Here is a 21320-nt window from a genome sequence, read left to right on the forward strand (position 1 = left end):
ACACACACACACACACACACACACAAATTAAACCACTGCAGACCCTAGAAGAAGTTTCTGAATCCATGGACATTTTTCCACCACAGATGCAAACCTGAGAGGTATGAAGTTAACAGTGCAATCTCTTGGGGAGTTAATTTATTAAGTAGCCTCTACATTCACCTTGCCAAAGAAAGTACATGCCAAGTGTCAGAAATAGCAGCCATTTGCTACCCCGCTCAGAAAAAACAGGCAATGACTCATAGTTTTCCCAGGAAACAGATAGTGGAAAATTAATTTCAATATCTTATAGATCACAGTGAGCATGCAGCCAGGAAAAGGAAATGGGGGTGGACTGAGGCAGGACAGCCTCAGAAGCAGACCACTTGGTAGATACAGTGGGACCCTGGATCCCCACCTCTGCAAGCATCATCCATATTCACTGGCACAGGTGGCAATTTTAAAGCAGTCTAACCCAGCAGTGGTTTCATGTTAGTGGGCTCAGAACACTCCACTGTAAGAAATCCTACCAATCTTTCATTTGCCTTCAAGTTCCATATACTTTCATGGCATCTTGTAGCTATTGAAAAGAAGTTACTCAACTTATACAGTTGTTGGACAGCCACTATTGTCCAAGATGCCTTTTTGCATTTGTAAGAAAATTTTCTTTCTGGTAAGTTAAGTATTTATCTAGAAGCACAGGCAATATTGAAGGTCTGGGGTGAAGAATCTAAGGAAGAGTGTATAGGTTTCTCTCCATTTTTCTAAGAAAGCAACCAATATAGTGAATAAACAAACCAAAAAAAAGTGCATACTAATTATCTATCCCATTGCTAGAACACTGCACAAATTGCCAGACACTTTTCCACAGGCATTATTTCATTTGATATACGTACAAGCTAAGTAAGGTAGGAAGATATAATTACACCCATCTTATACATAAGGAAATTGAAACTTAAAGAGAATAACCCACTTGGCCACATTCCCACAGTTGGGTAGAGTGCAATGCAAATCAGGTGCAATCAAGGTCTTAAGATGTTAAGTACATTGTTCTTTCTACCATGCACAGCTGTACCTCTGTACCTGACTTTAAGACAATGTGATTCTTGCTTAAATATATTATAAAATGGTTTTAACAATGCAGCATAGGTGAGGCTTGAGCTGAATTTAGATGCAAATTGCATGTTAGTTTCAAAGCAATTTGCCAGAGAGGCTTTTCACCAGTCCACACTGGTGACATGGCCCAATCTTTCCTTCCCTTTGCAGAATTAGTCTCTCCATCTTGCAGGAAAGGACTTCCTGGATAGGAAAAGAGGCCTGAGCACCAGTCAGCACCACTGCAAAACCAACAATATCAAAAGATTCAGTTCAACCTATGGCAGAACAATCTTAGGGGTTGGACAATCACTGAGCCTCATCTTTAGCCCTTTTTTGTATTTTCTTCAGAGACAGGGTCTCATCGAGTTGCTTAGAGTTACCAAGATTCTGAGGCTGCCCTTGAACTCTGTGGTCCTCCTGCCTCAGCCTCCTGAGGCACTGGGATTATGGGCATGTGCCACCACACCTGGCCAAAAGCTTATTGTGATGTTTAAGAACATGACAGACATGAAGCATCAGATATCAGTTCTAGAACATAGATGGTGTTTGAAAAGTGATAATTTCCTTTCTTAATTTTTATGGTCAATAGAAACAGGATGGCAGCTGGCAGAACCTAGAATTTTTATTTTCCAACTTGTTCACTAGTACATCCAGTTCTTATCCCTGTGGGCCTGTGGCTGGCTGATAATATGGTTTCTGTATGTGCCTGGTGAACAAAATTGGTAGAAAGACTGTCCTGTTTGTATAAGGTCTCTCTGTAGTCATCCAGGGGGAGCTCTTTACTCAGAGCATGTATAAAACTTACTCAACAAGCAGGCTGCCTGTCTCTACCACATGAATGGGGAAATAGAAAGCAGTATACTAGAATCAAGAGGTCTGGACTCCCTCTATTTATGCTCCTTACACATGTGGAGCCTCAATTTTCTCATCTATAAAATGGACTCTAACTGTCATGTATAACTAAAAAGAACCAATAAAGATTGGTACAATCTTCCTTCCTCTAGAGAGTGTGAGAGGAAATTGGACAGGTAGGATGGAAAGAACACAAGTGTGCGATGCACTAATCCAACTAATAAGGCTACTATGTTCCCAGTTCCCACTGGAGTCTGCCATCTTCCCCTTGGCTAGCTCCACCCCCTACAGGATGTTGGCTGTTTATGAAAGTCCTTGGATATGGGGCAAGGGGCTCTGAAGTATGCCAGGAGGAGTAAGAGCCCTCATCCAGAGTTGCCCTTTCCAAAGGTACTGTTAAATAGAGAAAATTTGTGAGTCCATCAACATGGGTAGAATGGAGAGTGGGTGGAGAGCACTCCTGGCTGCCCAAACTGGGCCTGAGTACCTGCCTTGGCTCCTCATCTTGCAATTTTCCTAGTAGAGTAAGGTTGTGGGGGAGAGGAGCAGGTCCAGCACATGCAGAACACTGCCCCCCACCGCCAGTTGAATCTTCAATGCCCCTCACCTCCCTCACCCTCCTCACAATAAGTGCCTGGTTGGCTACTGTTGGTTTAGGGCCCTCACCCTCCACTTGATGGGAAGCATGTAACTCCATCTAAAATGATGCCCAGAACAGGAACAGAGATTTGAGTTTCTCACCACAAAATCCACTATGAAGTGCTCCAACCTCCCAAGCAAGGCCCTGGCAAGGAAGCAGCATGTGTATGTGGGCCCCACCAACCCAAGGCTGAGCCCAACATAGATCCTGCTCCAAGGCCCGGAGAGCAAGGGCTTCTGGTTCTTGCTCAGAGTGATGGAGCAGGCAGCAAATGCCCCACCACTGGGGCATGGCAAAATTGCAATCAGAGACCGTGCAGGCTGTAGCTATGTTCTCACTTAAAAGCACATTTATAAAACAACAGTTGTATAATTTAAGCAAGTGTTGGGAGGAGTTAAAATCCATATTGCTAAAAATATGTTTTTCTCTCACCAAAGATTCAACCCCCACCCGGTTTCTTTAAGTGGTAACTCCCATGGTGCAATTTAAATGACTTTTTGGAAAAATTGAATTTCTAAGCAATCTGCAGTCAAAGCAGGTACTCCTGTCACGGGGTAAGAGATACCCCAGCTGCTCCCAAATCCACCCCTGCCTCCCTCCTCAGGGCTGGGGCCTGATGTGGGTTGGAGGCTACTGTACTGCAGAGGGGAGGGTGGCCATGTCCTGTCACAAGACTTCGGGGACACACCTAACCCTATACTGCGGAGCAGGACACTCCATCACTGGAGTCAAGCTGGGGCATGGACTTGTAACACCTGCCTGTCAGCTGCCCTGGCTGGTGAGCTGAGGCCACGCATCAGATTCCCAGGACGCAACACATCTGCCTATATGTCAGCAGCGGAGGGAGACAGGCACCTGATAAGCAGGCCATTTGTTCCTTTTCAGTGGAGGAGAAAGATGTAGTGTAACAGCAGCAAAAAGCATAAGCCAGCAAGACTCTCTTCAAAACCTTTGTAGCCTTCAACCCATCAAATCAGCATGTCAAATCCAATGGGGGGCGGGGGACGAGTTTAGAGGGTAAAAAACAGTATTTGCCAGAGATCTAAAAATCCACATGTCTCCTGCGGGTGTCGTGGTACATTCCCCGTCTGCAGCCCAGTCACATACTCCATGAGACCTTATGAGGTTCCCCCTCTTTACACCCTGTATACAGAAGGCTCCGTGGACCCAGGTTGATAAGATCAGACCAGGAAGGAGACAGGGCACATGGTCATCACAGCCAGGCTTTCCTGAGTCCATTCCTCCTTCTCTTGCCCAGCCTGAGAGGATATTCCACCCCGTGGCGGGTGGGGGACCTCACAGAGGTGTGAGTGATAAGGAGAGAAGCCAGGTAGTCTGCTGCAGCTGACTTTAAACAACAGTGTGGGGCACCACACCAGCTACCCTTGCTCTCCTTGGGAGGAAACGGTCCCCAATGCCTTTGTGTTCTTTGTCATCTACATTTGGCATAGGAAGAGCATCCCAGCCTCATTCCTCTGCTTCATGCACAAAAGAGATTCAGAAAGGCACTGATTTTACAAAAAGCCACAACAAATAGCTACCTACAGGGTGCAGTCACTTCAGAGGTCCCAAAAATCCTTCTCTGATGCCTCATAGACCGGAAAATCATCTTCCTCATCCAAATGACTAATCACTTCCAATTCCACCATTAAAGAATCATTCTTTTATTTGGGGCTCTGGTTCAGCTACAAATATCCAAGAGAGATAATACCTCCAGTCATTGGGGGTGTTTAAATTCCAGAAAGAATAAGAGATCTTTACTTGAGTTGGTAAAAGTAAAGAACTTAAGCCAAGGGACTCCCTGAGGGACAAATGACAATGGCAGGTGTTGCAGGCAGAGAATGCCTCCCTCTGGTGGTGGCTTCACCTCTTGGGGAGCTGGTGGTCTCTGAGGACAGAGGTGTTCCTGGTCAGCTTTGAAGAGAGATATCTTGAAATAGCTTCAAAGGTGTCATGAGGGAGGTGGCTTGAAGGAGGTAAGAAGGACAAGGATTAGGGAGACAGGGAGTGACAACAAAGTCACAGCACAATGGTCGGCCGGGGTCCCCCACTCTAGGATCCCACCTAGCACCGGGTGGCAGGATTTGTGGACTCCTGGTGCCACTCACTTCAGGTGAGCCTCCAACTGAGCCCTCAGCCACCCTGGGCATTCACCCACATATGGCCCAAACCCTGTCCCTGTTTCTTTTACTCTGTCTCTGTGCAGAATAATGTGTGATTAATTGATTTTCTGTCACTCTTTTAGTACAGAAAATTAATTTCGGAGCAAACTTGTTTTTCTCGGGGTATGAATCCTCCACACGCGGAGTAATTCAGCTCCTCCATTATTCATGAGAGAAAATAGTGATGGAGTGTGCAGCGGAGACCGCCCCAAGGCCACAAAGTGATAGTCTCTGTTACTGATACAACAATATTCCACCGGTGCCTTTAAATAATTCACATCTACAACTCAATTTGGGCTTGCCGTGCTGCTCAGGATGTGGCTGGGGAGGCATAGCTGTGATATCGGTGAGATTCTCAATGACAAAGACTAGGTGAAGCGACAAAGACTAGGTGAAGCGGACGGGCGGGGCCAGGGCCTCCCTCCTGATGCTATTGATGTAATCGCAGCAATCTGGGCTGGGGCTGGAGGGAGAAGGGGCTGCCTGGGCTGAGGCTACAACCTATGTGGTAGTACAGCCTGATGGCCAATTCACGCATACCTAAAAGAGGGCTAAGAAATGCAGGGTTCAGTGTAGTGAGGAAAATGGGAGCCTTGGCCCTGTAAACCCCAGAGCTGAAAAGGTGGGACCTGCCCCATGGGTTTGGGATTCAGTAGGTGACTCCTCTCTCCCACCTTGGATATTAGGGTTTGTCTCCCTTTTGTTTGTTCTAAACCTAGCTGTTTATCAAATTCACTGATGCATTTGTTGAAATACAGATTGCAAGCCCCAACCCAGACCTGCAGGATCAGGAGCACCTGTGGAGCTTGTGCTTTAGACAAGTTCCCAGGTGATCCAAAGGTTCATTCTCATGGGAATGCAGGACTAGAGGATGCCCAAGGGCCCTCCCTCCCACTCTGGTATCCCTGATGATTCTAACAAAAAGAAGGGTGAATCTAACTAAGCCTGTGGAAGGAAGGGTGACCTTGTGGGACCAGAGGATGGATAACCAAGGGATCAAGTGGGTGGTGCTGTCTGCTGTAGAGGAACAGAGGGAAAGAAACTAGTCTTGACATGTGACAAATCCTGTCCACTGATCTTCCCTTATGTAGCTGAAACCAGTTAAAGGAACTGGGTTCCCACTGACTCCAAAAGAAAGACACAGGCCCTGCATGTAATACCCATGCCGTCTTGCAGTGGACATGTATAGTAGGAAAGGCTTAAAGATGACCCAAGATTTTTGTCCCTAGTGTACACCTCCTATGTAATCCCCAACCTTTTGATTTGGGCAGGTATGGTGAATACCATGGTTATCACTCCTATGATTAGATTATTGATCAGTCAACTATGATAGATAATAGCCCTTCACTTATTCTCTGGTGATACAAGTTCTCCAGTGGTAGCCTGAAACCATGGATAGTAATTGAACCCTATACATATGCAAGCACTGTGATACCAGGACATTTGGTCTGATAACTGAAATGACTACTATCGTGATCAATGGGTAGATAGTATATACACCATGGATATACTGGGCTGAGGGATGATTCACATCCTGTGGGGGGAGATAGAGCAAGATGGCCTGAGTTTCCATCTCACCAATCAGAATGGTGTGGAATTTAAAATTTATGAATTACTTATTTTTAGAATTTTCTAGTTAATATTTTTGGACCGTGCTTGACCATATGTTATGGTTTGGATATAAGGTGTTCCCCCAAAAGCTCATGTGTGAAACAATGCAAGAACACTCAGAGGTGAAATGATTGGGTTATAAAAGCCTCAACCCAATCAGTGCATTAATTCCCCCGATGGGATTAACTGGGTGGTAACTGAAGGTCGGTGGGGTGTAGCTGGAAGAGGTGGGTTGTGTGGGGGTGCCTTTGGGGTATAAGTTTGGTGATTTGAGCTTAGTCTCTCTACATCCTGATCATCATGTGAGCTGCTTTGTTCTGCCACAGTCTTCCACCATGTTGTTCTGCCTCACCTCAAGCCCCAAGGAATGGAGCCAGCCTTCTATGGACTAGGACCTCTGAAACTGTGAGCCCCCAAATAAACTTTTTTCCCCTAAAATTTTTCTGGTTGGTTCTTTTAGTCATAGCAGTGAAAAAGCTGACGACAACACCATAGAAACTAAAACTGAGGAAAAAAACAGTGGATAAAGGGGGCTACTGTATTGAAAAGGGAAAACACCCTGAGTGGGCCCATGGTGGAGTCCATGGTCTCAGATTAGTTGCTGACAGTGATCTCCCTCCAAGAGCCAGCAGGAACACAGGGTCATGGATCCTGTAACCACAGGCAAATGGATTCTGCCAGCATCTGAAGGAACTTGGAAAAGGACCCTAAGACTCAGGTGTCATAGCCCTGTTGACACTTTAATTCAGCCTGGGGAGACCTGGAGCAAAGGACCCAGGTAACCCATGCCTGGACTCTTTTTTTTTTTTTATTGTTGGTTGTTCAATTGGACTCTTGATTCACAAAGAATGTGAGATAATAAATGGATGCCATTTTATGCCAGTGAGTCATGATTATTTATTAAGAAGCAATAAAAAGCCAATATAACATACAATTAAATTAAAACAATAGAACAACGGTATGTGGATGCCCACTATGATTTACAAACCCTGCATCTTACCCATTTTGGCATAATAAGGGCCTGTCTCTCCAAACCGTGTTCAGAGGAATGTTCATCAAATGAAACTCCTCAAGCAATGTTGTAAGTCTAGGAGGGTAGTTTTATTTTTCCTAAATTTCTGCTTCACAGAGGGGGAAAGTGAAGGTCAATAAATATGTCCAAGGTCATGTAAAGAGTCCATAGCAGAGCCTTTGGATTCAAGGCCAGGGATCTGCCCTCTATTTCATTGGCCCCAGCATCATCATCTCCAAGAAAAGGATGTTATTTTAAATGTAAATCCCAGGGGTCTGAAAAACTACCATCTTTAAAAACAGAAAAAGAAAATCAAAGTGTTTAAAAGAAGGTAAGTACCATGGTGCCATTCATTCTTGCTTTGGTTTTGAAAATGGGTAGTGTCCCTCAAAGATCCACATGTAAATCTTGGTCCCCAGGTGGTCATATTGCAGAGCTTTAGGAGGAAGAGCCTAGTGGAAGGTCCTTAGGTCATTGGGGGCATGTCCCAAAGAGAAATCTGGGACGAGCTACTCTACATTTGCATTCTCTCTCTCTCTCTCTCTCTCTCTCTCTCTCTCTCTNGGATGATGAACTAGAAAACCAGCCCCCCCCCCTCCCTCCCTCCCTCCCTCCAATAATTCTGCATTCCTGTCATTGCAATCCTCTGTCCTCATCAGAGACTGATCTTGAATTTGAACCTCTAAACACTGAGCTAAATAACTTTTATCTTTATAAGTTAATTACCTCAGGAATTTTACTGCAGTAATGTAAAGCTGACTGATGCAGTGCCCTTGCCTCCTGCCACACCCAGTTGTCTTCCTTAAATTAACCCTTCAGCTGCACAGTGGGCAGGGCATGGCAGTGAGAGGGTGGGTCCATTGTAGCCTCCAAATCTGCTGTTTACCCTCAGCTCATGTGCCATTCCAGGGGCCCTCCACCAAGCCTCTGGTGTACAGTCTAGATTTCCTGCACTCCCCTGACCTAGGGAGACTGAGTCCAGCCAAAACACTCATCAACAGACCCATTGTCATTTGCCATTAATGATGTCAGATCAAATCCAAGAAACAATTGGAAAAACAGATTGCAACATTGTGCTTTTTATTACTAGTGTTTCTGTGGAACATTAGCAATAAGAAGGCTCCAGAGAGGAGCTGTAAAAGAAAAAAAACAGGAAAAGAGTAAAAGAGAAAGAAGTTTGCTTTGCTGCAAACTTCACGACCCAGCCACTTTGTAACATGCACCATATGCAGCAGCCACGCACCAGGCCCAATAACCTCCTTCCAAATGGTAATAAATCCCCTCGGACCCCAACACACTTGTAATTTACAACTTGGCTAAAATGAACATTATTTCAAGCTAAGTGTATTCTCAGAGGTGCAGGAGAATGTGGCAGCTTTCCTGCTGACAGAGGAGTTTCTTTTTAAATGTCATGCATTCACTTTCATTACTTCCAAATAATTGCCCGAAAAGATCGGCTGCTGGACAGGGCGGCCCACTTTACATCACCATGAGTCAATTTCATCATCATCAAAGGAGCCCCTGGGAGCTGGTTTCAGCCTGGGGCAGGCTCAGCTCTAGTTGCTGCCTCTCTATTGGTCTTCTGCCTGTGCAGATAAAGGTGCCTTCCTCATTCTGCTGGGAAGCTCCAGGTAAGATGGAATATTGGCTATAGATAGGCAACATGACCTGTCATCACGACCACCGTCAAATACCCTTCTGCATCCCTTGGCTCATAATGTCATTTCCTGACCAGTCCTATGTGTGGTGCTTATTATCTGGTGCTAACTGAAGGACATATATTCCTGTGTTGTAGAAGTTTGGTCTTTCATTAAGAGGATGGAGAAACAGGAAGATGTAGCTCGCTGGGGTTAATCAGGATGTTTTCCCTTCCATTCCCAACAGCTCACTGCATAGTTTGGAAAGCCTGCTTTCAAGTCTAACACAGTCTTTGCTTTCAGAGGTCTGGTTTTGGTCTTCTATTGCTACATTAAAAAAAAAAAACATCCAAAAGTTTATGACTTAATTACTTCTTTGGAGCCTGTGGGTTGACTGGGCTCTGTGATTGTTCTCAGTGTGAGGTCAGCTGGGGTTGGGGGCATCCGGGAATTGGACCCACTGCAAGGTCCAAGTTGGTTTACTCACATGTCTGATGCCTTGATACGAAAGGCAAGAGGACAGGACTCAGTTGAGCAGGTGGTCAGCTGGAGCTCTCTTTTTCTCCATCAGGTAGACACAAGTCCTTTTGTTCTCCATATGGAGATCTTTTGTTTTCCATATGGTCATCCCATGTGGCTTCTTCCATGGGGTAGCTGGATTTCTTCCCAGGTGGCTGAGAACTGGAAAAAAATCACAAAAGAGTCACCAGAACTAATATAGGGTCACTTTTTGCCAAATTCTACTGGTTAAACTGAGTCATAAGGATGGCTCTGATTATACATGAATGGGTACCAACCAAGGATGTGAACACCAAGAGGTGAGGCTCATTGGAGGTCATCTTGGGATGACCTGTGAACCAGGAAGGTGGAAAGGAGAGACCAGGAAGCACATATCCTATGTAAAATATCTCCCATCATCTCTCCCTCAGGGAGCAAGGAGAGCTTCTAGTTTCTGAATTGTCTATCTAGAAGTCTATTTTGGCTCTTAGATATATGCTGTATCACTGAGGTGCTTATTCTTCTCCCAACCAAGCAGATGGCAAGTTGCATGAGTATTAGGCTCTTGTCTAAAGTTCTCCTCTTCCCCTCGTAGCTCCTATCCCAGGCAAAGCAAATTAAAATACTTGTTGGGCCTTGATAAAGCTTCTGAAGACAGAGTTAAAGGACCTCATGTTTATCACCAACTGACTAATAGAAAAACATCCCACCCTCTTGCCCAACTCAGCCTGCATTTCAGTCACTAGAGTTTTCTTCCATCCTCATCTGAGGTCTCTTGACCTCCAAACATGGGTCCAGACCTTTCAGTTCTTCAGGATGGAATCCAGCCCCAGCCAGCAGCATGAGGAACTCTGGCTTGATGTTCAGGGCTAGGCATCCAGGATTACAGAATGCTGGTTGTGTCCTGATTTTGAACACCACATTAATATCCATCCTTTAATTAGATCCCCCAAATCAAATTCTGTTATCTATTCTCTCTTTTTATCTTGTTCTTTAGCCTGAGACCCCACCCAAAGAATCAACCTGAAGTTCCAGTTTCTAAAAGAAGTAATGCAGTCATGCCAAGAACCAGAGTCCTATCCCAGAGGCCTAAGAACTGCACCCTGCTGCCTCCAGACCCCCTTCCAGTTGCCTGTCTTTCCAAAGACTTCTTATCTTGGATTCTTCCCCATCACATTCTGCCTGCCACAGGGACTCTGTCACTAGTGGTCAGGCCCCTTGTTCCATATTCTATCACATTACAGGAAGCACAGCCCGCTGCTGAACCATGCAGGTGGCACATTTGGCTTGCACAACGGAACTCCCTCCCAGGCCTGAAGTCCTGAGTGCCCCATGGGTGTCTCTAGTCACTGGATTTTAGCTTTGGACCATCTTTGCTCTTCTGCCACAGGACATCTGGCTGTGCCTAGATGTCTCACAAGACACAACTCTTTGGAGAGGAAGAAATGGAAGAGAACACCCTTTACCACCATCCTGTTCCCCTTTGCCTCTACCGTTTTAGAAAGAAAGGAAAGAAAGAAAGAAGGAAGGAAGAGAAGAATGAGGGAAGAGAAAAAGGGAGGAGGAAGGGCATCTAACCATTAACAATTAGTGACACTATGAGGTGATTGCATGGATGTTTGTTGTTCTACCGGTTTAAAATTTTGCATATTTTTAAATTTTGTTATGATCTGGATATGAAGTGTCCCCTAAAGCCTCATGAGTTAAAGGCTTGGTCCCCAACTGGTGGCACCATTGGGAAGTGGTGGAATCTTTAGGAGGTAGAAGTTAGGTCATTGGGAGCCACCCTTAAAGGGGATGTTTGGTCCCTGGGCCCTCCTCTCTGTTTTTGTTTCCTGGCTTCCATGAGATGAGCAGCCTCCTCCATGACACACTTTCACCATGATGCACGTGTTGCCACAGGCCCAAACCAATGTAGCTAAGAGGTCATGGACTGAAACCTCCAAAACTGGGAGCCCAACTTTCCTCCTTCAAGTTGTTTACCTTCAGCAAGATGGACAAAGCCAGCTGTCTTCCATGATGCCTCCTTGATCTAAGAAGAACATCAAAGTGAGTGGTGGGAGAAGGCTGCTCATGAGTGCTCCTTCTCCAAGCCCCACCATCTCCAATTCTCTTTCCCCTACTCTGAGGAAGGCCTGTGACTTCCCTCAGGAAGACCTCCAATCAGGAAATAAAATGCTCATGTTCCACTGTTTCAAGTAGACCCTCCTCTTCCGGTTGGGTGGACAGGAAGGGTGGAAGCTCTTCTTTCTTTCCCCATTCACTATGAATACTGCATCCCCCACAAGCAGACAATTCCCATGACTGCCCCCTCCAAACCCAAGTTCTCTCCTTAAGATAGATTGAGCTTCAGTGGTGGTGAAGGGGTTTGATGATCGTAGGAGGGTTCATGCCGCCAATTTACAGGAAGCTCTGGAGAAGGGGCTGGCCCAAATGTTACAGGCTTTCTTTAAAATGTGGGGATTTAGTGACTCCTCTATTCAGCTGTGGACTTTAATCACCGATTCTAAGACAATGGGAAACACTCTGCCCCACATCCTTCACAGAGGCAAAAGTATGTTCAATGTATCTGGGTGTAGAAAACCCAGATTACAATACAGCTCAATTACTAATTTGCTAGGGGTCCTTGGGCAATGGATCTATCTCTCTGGTCCTTGTGGTTGGAAAGGGCTCACCATCTGGCTCAGAGGGTTTCTAACAGAGTATTATTACAGACTCCTGGGGCTCATGGAAGAAACTTTAGGGGCTCTGCTAATGTTTCCATGAACCTGACCAAAGAACAGAAAGTTACTGGCCAGGGAATCTGTTCATCGCTCTAATCTATTTCTAACATTGGGATTCCAGGTAAGAGTTTCATTTGGAAAACAAGCTCTGTTCTGAAAATGTTTAAAGGCTATTTAGCAGTCCAACTGCCTCATTTTACTGCCACAGAAAGTACCAGCCTCTGAGGAACAGTGAATGTGGGATGTGCTGTCATGCTGTCTAACAAACCACTAGGACTCTCTGAGAGAACCAGATGAGACAATGGTCCCCAGGTTGAGAGAGAGAGGATCCTTTGAAGTGCTATGTGCAGGGGAGAGGTTTGACCACCACCATCAACTCAGAGAATCACTGCCGGCTTGGGTTTTCTCGTGTGTGTGTGTGTGTGTGTGTGTGTGTCCGCGTGTGCACGCACGCACATGCACCTCCCCCTCTGTCTGCTTATTGTGTGGCAGGATTAAATTTAAAACTACACGAGACATCGGAGGCAGGATAATCAATCACTCCATCACTGCCATGGCAGATAAAGAGAGCGGCGAGACAGGAGGAAGGGTGCAGGAACACAGAAGAGAGAGCAATAAACTCCTGCCTCTGAATCAGCCTCAGAGCAGCAAGCCTCATTCCTTTGGTGCCGATGGGCCTCTTTGTGCAGGAATTGGAGAGGAAAAAGAAGCCTCCATTACAAATCTAAATTTCTTCCAAAAGAAACCCAAGACTGTCCTAAATATCTGGTGCCCTGGAAAGACTAGAAGCAAAAAAAAAAAGTGGTTTTGAAGATGCTGGATTAGAAGAAAGCTTCATCCAGCACACATAGGATGCCCCAAGAGGTCACTTCATACACAGTCATTTGCTGCAAAACAGTGGGGGATCAACAATGGGCTACATGCATGATGGTGGTCCTATGTGATTATATCACCTAACCACCACATAGCCATCTTATGACATTCACACGCCAAGGAGATTATTGTTTCCAAGAGCAGGTCCCCACCATTAAGTGACACATGACAACCTGTTCATTAAATTGACCTACCAACCCTGTTTTGTGGATTCTGGAATCTTCCCTTATAGCTAGAGCAACAATGGGCATAGCAGGGCCTCAGAACCCCTCCTACCTCCCTGGATGGGCCAGGGCTCAGCCTCCCTGAGGAATATCAAGGTCCAGGCTCTGACAGGAAGGACTGCAGTCTGTCAACCCTGAGTGGCATCAGTGAAGTACCACGTTCCAGCATCCTGTGTCCTCTGCATAAATGCAATTTCCCCAAATGTCAGGAGGAAAGCATTACAGATAACACATTGTGTGTGTCTTTGACCCAGTAAGTGCTGAAATCACAGATCTCATTATTCTGACATGATAGAATTTTCTCTCTTTCTCTTTCCCACTGCAGGCTGGATGCTGTTGTTTTCGCAACTGCAGACCTAATTGCCCAAGTGCAAAACCACCGGAGAAAAACAGGACTCCCCTATTCCCCCTCCCAAAACAAAATTTCAGGTCTCCTTGTAGGAGAAGAAAATGATCATAAAGGCAGCTCATAACAGGACATTAAATTGAAGATAATTTTGGCCAGATCTTTATTTGACCTTGAAACCAGAGTTGCCAGGGATGACTCCTCCCATACATGTGATCCTCAATGCTGGGTCAGGGTCCCATGGCTGATTAATCAAGGGCACAGAATATGCAGCAGTAGACACTGGATTTGAATTCTAGTTCTACTACTTTCTATCCATCAGAGGGTTAAGCTTATGTCACAGGGTGAATATGAGGAATAGAAATGATGATTGCATATAGGGTGCCTGGCAATAATTGTTGCTGAAAACATTTATTACAGTTAAATCTGAGTTTCCACTTCAGGATGCAGTCAATATTAGCCATTCATTCAATCAGCAAACAAACAAGTATTTACTGTGTACCCTGATCTTGAGGACAGGAGCCCACTAAACATTTGCTGCATTCATAAATTGTTTCTCATTTATCACAAGGCAACTTTGGACAAGTCATTGACTTTCCTTCTTACTCTCACACAGCCTATAAAATACAGAGTTGGGTGGAATATTTAAGCAGTCTTTAAGTTTTAAAATCTTTTGTGAGTGTGTGTGTGTATGTGGGGTGGGGGGGGTACTGGGGATTGAACCCAGGGCATGTGCATGCGAGGCAAGCACTCTACCAACTGAGCCATATACCCAGCCCTCTTTCAGTTTTGATACTCCTTTCTTCAGGGGGCCCATGAAAAGCATTGAAGAGTTATGAGCCAGAGTTCCAGCCCCACAAAGTCTTAAAATGTAGTTAATGAGATGTATCAGACATACCTGAGTTAAGGCAGCCAATCATCAAAGACAGGATGGGAGGAGAACAGGGAAGAGGCAAATGCGGAAGGTGTGCAGAAAGGACACAACTGAGGTCTGGATTAGAAGAAGTGAGGCTGGGCCTGCTTCTTGAAGAATAGATGGGATCATACAGGCAGCAAGAAGGGCAGTGTCCTTCTAGACAAGGTTGCTGACATGCACAGCTTAAGCTAAACTGGTTTAATATCCAAAATTTCAGTTAAATTCAAGGAAAGTTAGAAGGTAAAGCATAAGATTTTACTGTAGGTATTGGAAGCAGACCTGCATCGAATGCTGCCCTCATCTGACATTCTAACGGGCCACCTTCCAGCTCCATCTGGAAGCTGCATCCTAACAGGCCTATACCCAAAATGCCAGCCAAATCCCATCCCCTCTGACCTCCCTACCTTGCTTCTTGGCCACTTCTTCATAGAGTCTTTCTAAAAGATCCCTGCCCAGCACATCTCTTCTCTCACCTAACTTCCCCCCCAGCCTTCAGGATGGAGTCTCAGAGGGCTAGAAATACTGGGCAAGTTCCCTTCCGTCTTACTTCCTGCTTGGAGAAAGTGCCATCTTTCCCCACCCAGCTTGGTCTTGCCGCCCCTTTCCTACCATAAAAACAACAAGCAAAGATACGTAAATTGAGTTTGCCTCTTATGAAAAAAAATACTGTTTTACTTTCATTATAAATTTTGAGAAATACAGTTAAGTATAAAGAAAATTATAATTTCCAGTGTTAAATATAAGTGATAGAAGCTGGCTTCAGTAGTCTATGCCTGTAGTCCCAGTCAGTGACTTAGGAGTCAGAGGCAAGAGGACACAAATTCAAGGCCAGCCTGGGCAATTAAGGGAGATCCTGTCTCCAAATAAAATAGAAAGGGCTGGGGGTGTAACTTACTGGTAGAGAACCCCTGGGTTCAATCCCAGTAGAAAGAAAGAAAGAAAGAAAGAAAGAGAGAGAGAAAGAAAGAGAGAGAGAAAGAAATGGATAAAAAGCATTGGGGATATAGTTCAGTGGAAGAACACCCTTGGGTTCAATCCCTAGTTCCTCAAGCACAGCAGATGATAGATAGATAGATAGATAGATAGATAGATAGATAGATAGATAGATAGATAAGACAGATGATAGATCACAAATATTCAAAACTAAATATACAACTTTGCCTTTTGATTATTTGTTTTCACTTAAGATCCCATTATAAGCATTTCCCTATGCCCTTAAAACATTATTTTAAATCATGGTTTTAATAACTACATAATATTCCATTTAAATGAATTTAACCATAAGTTTCTAAATAATCCCCTATTGTTGGACATTAAGGTTGTTTCTAATTTCTAGCTATTATAAATAATGCTGCAATGAACATCCTGTACATACATTGTTTCTAAGATTATTTTCTAAGGTTAAATTCTTACAAATGAATTTATATTTACGGCTATTGATGTATATTGAGTTCCTCTCCAGCTTTAAATGCTCTGCAGTTCATTGACTAGCTTGTATGATATTGCTAAATATTACAATAGCCTTCATGAAGATATGCCTTGTCTCCCCAACTGAACCCCAAGCTCCTCTAGAGCAAGGGCCAGTTATCCCCCAGGCAACCTTAAGTGGTGAAATGGATACATATTGAGCAAGCCAATTAGGACAACTAGATCTTAGCAAGACACTTTCCCACCAGAGGAGTCTAGCGTCACACAGGGTCCATTTTGATATTCATCCAGGGAGTGTGGTTGTGGAGTGCCACAAAGACCTCATTACCACTTCATCTTCCCTACAGAGCAATCCCACAATATAACTTTTAGGTTCTGGTAACTTTGTCTCAGCCTAAAGAAGAGCTTCCTGACAGTCTGAGCTCCCCTGACCCCCACTAAGTAAAATAGGCTCCCCTGAAGGGTATGAGTGGGGACCATTTGACAGGGTGCTACTAAAGGGATTAAAACATGAGATGAAATTTAAGCACCATCCAGTCCTGAGATCCAGGGATTCTCTTCATGACTGTCGATTCTCATAACTCCAAGGTGTAGCAGCGTACACCAAGGGCTTTCCTAGTAAATGCTGTTGACTAGACAGCAGGCCTCTGACCAATTCAACAACTGACAGAAGTGGTTTGAGGGCAAAATCAATGGTGTTCACAAACCTAAGGGGCCTATTGAATCTTTCTGCTCAGTATCAGTTACATGGTAAGCGTGTAAATCTTCTAAAACAGCTCCAATATTTCATTTCAGTGTGGCTATGTTGCAGAAGTGAGTGAGTACAATGCCTCCAATTCGCTAAATTCCACCCAGGGAGGCCTTTGTACACACAAGGGCCCGTCAGGTGGCACAGAGGCTAGACAGGGTGGCACAGAGAGCTGGTGGGACCAACACTTCCCCCAGATGAGGCCAGAATGGGGTTTGAGGAAGTAAAGCAAAATCATACTAATGATACTAATTGCAACTAACTGAAGCCAAATGGAGGAACACTATCAATTTAGTTTTTAAAAATCATTGTCAGAATGAAAAGAAACTCAGGATAACTACTTGGAAGAACCAGGAACAAGGGTCAAGTTAACAGCTTGCTTGTCTGAGAGGTCCCAAGGGAATCTAGTTCAGGGGCAGGAAGATATTATAAACAATATGCCACCCTTAACTAAATGGGTGCTTGGGAAGTGTATTAAGGGTTCCTCTAATAAAGAAAGAGCTTAGTTCTCCTTTTTAAAAAAAAGTTGGTGCTGGGGATTGAACCCAGGACCTCTGCACCTGCTAAATGTGTGCTCCAGAGATGGTAATTCTGCCCATCGGGGGAACAGAGGGCTTCGAAGAGGTGATTCAAAGACTACATTCCACGTAACTCACCTGTTAATTTGGGAGGCAGTCATTTCTGAGATCTTCTAGTGCCATCCTCAAAGTTTTTAACCCCCCTTTCAATCTGTTCCAAATCAGGTTTATTTGTACTGCCTGGAATCTGCATACACTGCATGAAAGTATCATCAGAGGATTCCTTTCTGAATTATCCTTACTCTGAGTTGAGGTCAGAATTAATGAAATTTTTTCTAAACCTTTAAAGAAAAACAAGCTGTAAGGTTTTCCCAGTTTCTGGGTGTTGTATGAAGGACAAAGACCCCACACTTTGTATCCACAACACTCCAAAGCTTTGCCAAAGAAAGAGTCAGAGAAGGCTGTCATGCGTGTGGCACTATTACCCTTAGCAAGCAAGAAGAAAATCAAGGCACTTGAACACAGCAGCATCCATGAATGCAGCAGAGCTGGCAGGAGAACAGAAGGGGATAGGCTTCCCTCTCTCATGTTAATTAATATCAACCCCAGCGGCTCACCCCCAGGAAGGGAGGGGATCTCAAACTTGAGGCAGTTCAGGTGATTCTTGGGGACTTCTTGATAACACTATCTTGTACCCTTTCTCCCACTCCCATATACTCTTGCACGGAAATGAACTAACGACATGTTCTGGGTGGCAATTTTGCTGCAATTTCCTCAATGTCCAAACTCCTGTGGACTCCTGATCTTCCTGCCAAATATCCCAGCCCCCCTCGTCATCTTCAAAACCACAATGGGAGATTTATTGAGTTTCTTTTTCCTATCTTTTCCACCTTTCATTCCATCCCACCGCCCCCCACTTGAGCACGCGCAACATGTTCATTAATGAATGCATTTAATCAAGTTTATGAAGTCTTTTTATTATCAATAACCCTAATCACTCTTAATTGCTGCATCATTAGTTCGGCCACGTTCAGATGTAGCAGTTAGGCGGAGCAGTACGTGATAACTCCAGAAAAATGACTCGGTGCATGAAAGCCTGGGAGGAAGGAACTGACAGGAGAAGAGGTGAGGGAAAGGAGAGAAGAGAGAGGATGTTCAAGCTGTGCACGGCAGCCTGCTGCTGGGCAGAGCGAGAGGGAGAGATGCCATTAAGAGGTTCGACCAGGTGTAAAGATGCCGGTGAGCCAGTTTTGCATATTTCGAAACTTTGGGGAGCTCTGTGCATCAGCAGCATGAGCGAATGAACGTTCTGCTTGACAAAAGTTGATGTTATGTTAATCTCGAGCACCTGCCACCCTCGGGGATCTCCAAGCCCTCTGCAAGCGCCATCGTGTTCAAAGCCAAATGCTTGGTGGATGTGAGGTGAAGTATGCACCTTGTCATTGGGAAAGCAGCAAGGGGTGGCCTGCTGCAGGTCTTTGTCGAGAAATTAACTCCCCTGCCTTGTACATGTTCTCGAGGGCTCTGCACAGCCATGGAGACCCACTGAGATGCCTCAGGTAAGAAAAAGAGGCGGTCAACAGCATGCTTTTGGTATTGAATTAACCTCATCTCCAGGAGGCCAAAGACATGAGGCTGTGTCTAAATGCAAGCTTAACTCAGTGGAGTCTGAATCAGGCCTCTCAAACTTGTCATCTGCCTCAGTTTCCTACTCCATAACGTGGGGTGGATGATACCCACATCCAGACAACTTCAAATGGGCATTATGTATGGGAAGAGTTGAAGGAAATCCTTGGGATATTTTAAAGTGAGAGAGCAAGAGAAATTCGAGTAGGAATCTCCACTTTATGGGTCCCTCCATCTATGTAGTTGTCTCACCGCTGTTTGCTTCAGTCTCACCATGTCTGAAGACCCATTAACTTGACTTCCCACGCAACAAGTCTGAATCTTAGAGGCACAAAGCTCTCTTGATCTCCCATTCCTAGAAATTTCTTCTGAGCGTCATGCCCCTCAAAAATGAAAAAATAGCCTTTCTACCTCCACCACTTACAAGACCACTTCCTATCTCAAACAGTTAAGTGTTCATTGAAAAACGCATCTGCCAATACCACTCTGTGCCAGGCACTGAGAACATAATAGCAGATCAACATAAAGCCCATTTTCAAGGAGCTTATTTGTTAACAACAAACCTAAATAACTGGAATGTAACTATATGCCAACTCTGCTTGCCACCTGGGTGTTCACCATTCCATAGAGAGATACTCTCTGTACTAGATAAACAAGCCAGTGCCTTACCTCCCCCAACCCTTTGCCACTGTATCTTCCCTGGAAGCCAACCAACTAGCTGGATAATGCTATATAGCTCAAGGCTCTGGAACAAGGGAGAACTCAACAGAAATCCAGAGAAAGGATGCAGATCTCTAACCAGTGAGGCCACCAGTAATATGGTTGGACTGTATCAGAATGCATACGCCCAAACCAGCTGTGGAATTTGTGGAACCCAGTGCAAAACAAAAATATGGGTTCTCTTCTTTTGGCAATCATTCAGAATTTCAAGGCAGTGATAATAGCACATGAAACCAAACACAGGACCTTTGAAGCATGGGGCCTGGTGTAAGCACTCAGCAAACATGCCCATAAAGCTGGCCCTGCACATGCCTTCTATGCATGAATTTATATTTTAAAGTCAGAAATCTTGTTGGTCTTCCCATTGCATTTTGAGTGCCCAGACAAAATGTAAAGGAAGAAAAGTATGGTTTTGGTGTCTATTTAACTCTTCTTCATTCTCAAATGCACAAGCCCTTTGATATTCTCAAATCTTCAGGAACCCACTGAAGTCCCTTTATGGACAAATCCTCCCTGGGGAGTTCCCAGGTACACAGAGACCCATCCCTGCTTCAGATAAGAAGGTTCTAGATGCTTCACTCTGAGCAGAAGGGATCTGCAGCTTTTGGACTCACCAAGCTGCATTCTACACCCCAAACCCTGACATGCCTGCCCTTCCCACGTGACTGCACCTCTTTCCTGGGTGCAGGTTCACATGTCACTGTCCACTCACCCTTCCCTGGGAAGGGCCTTATCACTATGCCCCAGAGGCTGGCTTGACCACTGCCCAGGCCTGACAACCCACTGAAGATACGTCACCAGGGAAAACCTTTTGTCTGTTTTGGGCAGTCCAGGGGATTGAAGTCAGGTCCTTGCACATGCTTTAACGCTGAACTACATCCCCAGCCCTCCTTACTTTTTAGTTTGAGACAGAGTCTTCCTGAAGTCACCCAGGCTGGTCTTGAACTTGTGATCTCTCTGCCTCGGACTCCCAAGTCTTTGGATTATAAACATGAGCCACCACATCCAACTAGGTTTTTTTTCCTTTTAGTTGGGCATTAGCCCTACCCCAGCCACTGGAGGCAGCTTGCCTGACCCAGTAGGCTTCACAAGTCACCAATACACAAGAAATTTAAATTTGTTAAAGAACATATGGGGTCTTACTTGCTCAGAAGCCAGCCCTCCAGGCTGACACAGACTGGCCCATCACTCCAAGCACTCATGCACAAGGTTAACCCTATTTAGGCCCCAGGTAACTTTCTCTCTTATCTTCTGAATACTAGAAAGTTGTGGACAAACACCAGGGAAGAGTGGGGAATGTGCTACTGCTGATGTCAGAAGGTGACACTGTCCTAGAGCACAGAGGTGGCTTCAGCATCAGAGGGCTTAGGCAGGAGTCAGGAGGACACAATTAACCATATCTCTCAATGTAGGATTGTTCCCCAGTAGAGCCAAGTGGCCCCTTTCTTACTACTTTGTAATCTAACTCACGGGTCCAGAGGTCTTCGTGAGATACCATGCCAATTACAAAAGTTGCTCACAGTGGCTGAGGTATATTTCTCAATATTAAACAATTTATATTATAGTCACGGGTCCCTTAAAAACAGGGTACATTCTGAGAAATGCCTTATTCGGTGATTTTGTTGTCGTGAGAACATCATAGAGTGCACTTAGACATGAAATTAAATGAAAAGATGATGAAATAAGAAATCTGATAAACATGGGAAGTG

The sequence above is a fragment of the Marmota marmota genome, unplaced genomic scaffold (assembly GCF_001458135.2).
Source record: "Marmota marmota marmota unplaced genomic scaffold, marMar, whole genome shotgun sequence".
NCBI lineage: Eukaryota > Metazoa > Chordata > Mammalia > Rodentia > Sciuridae > Marmota > Marmota marmota.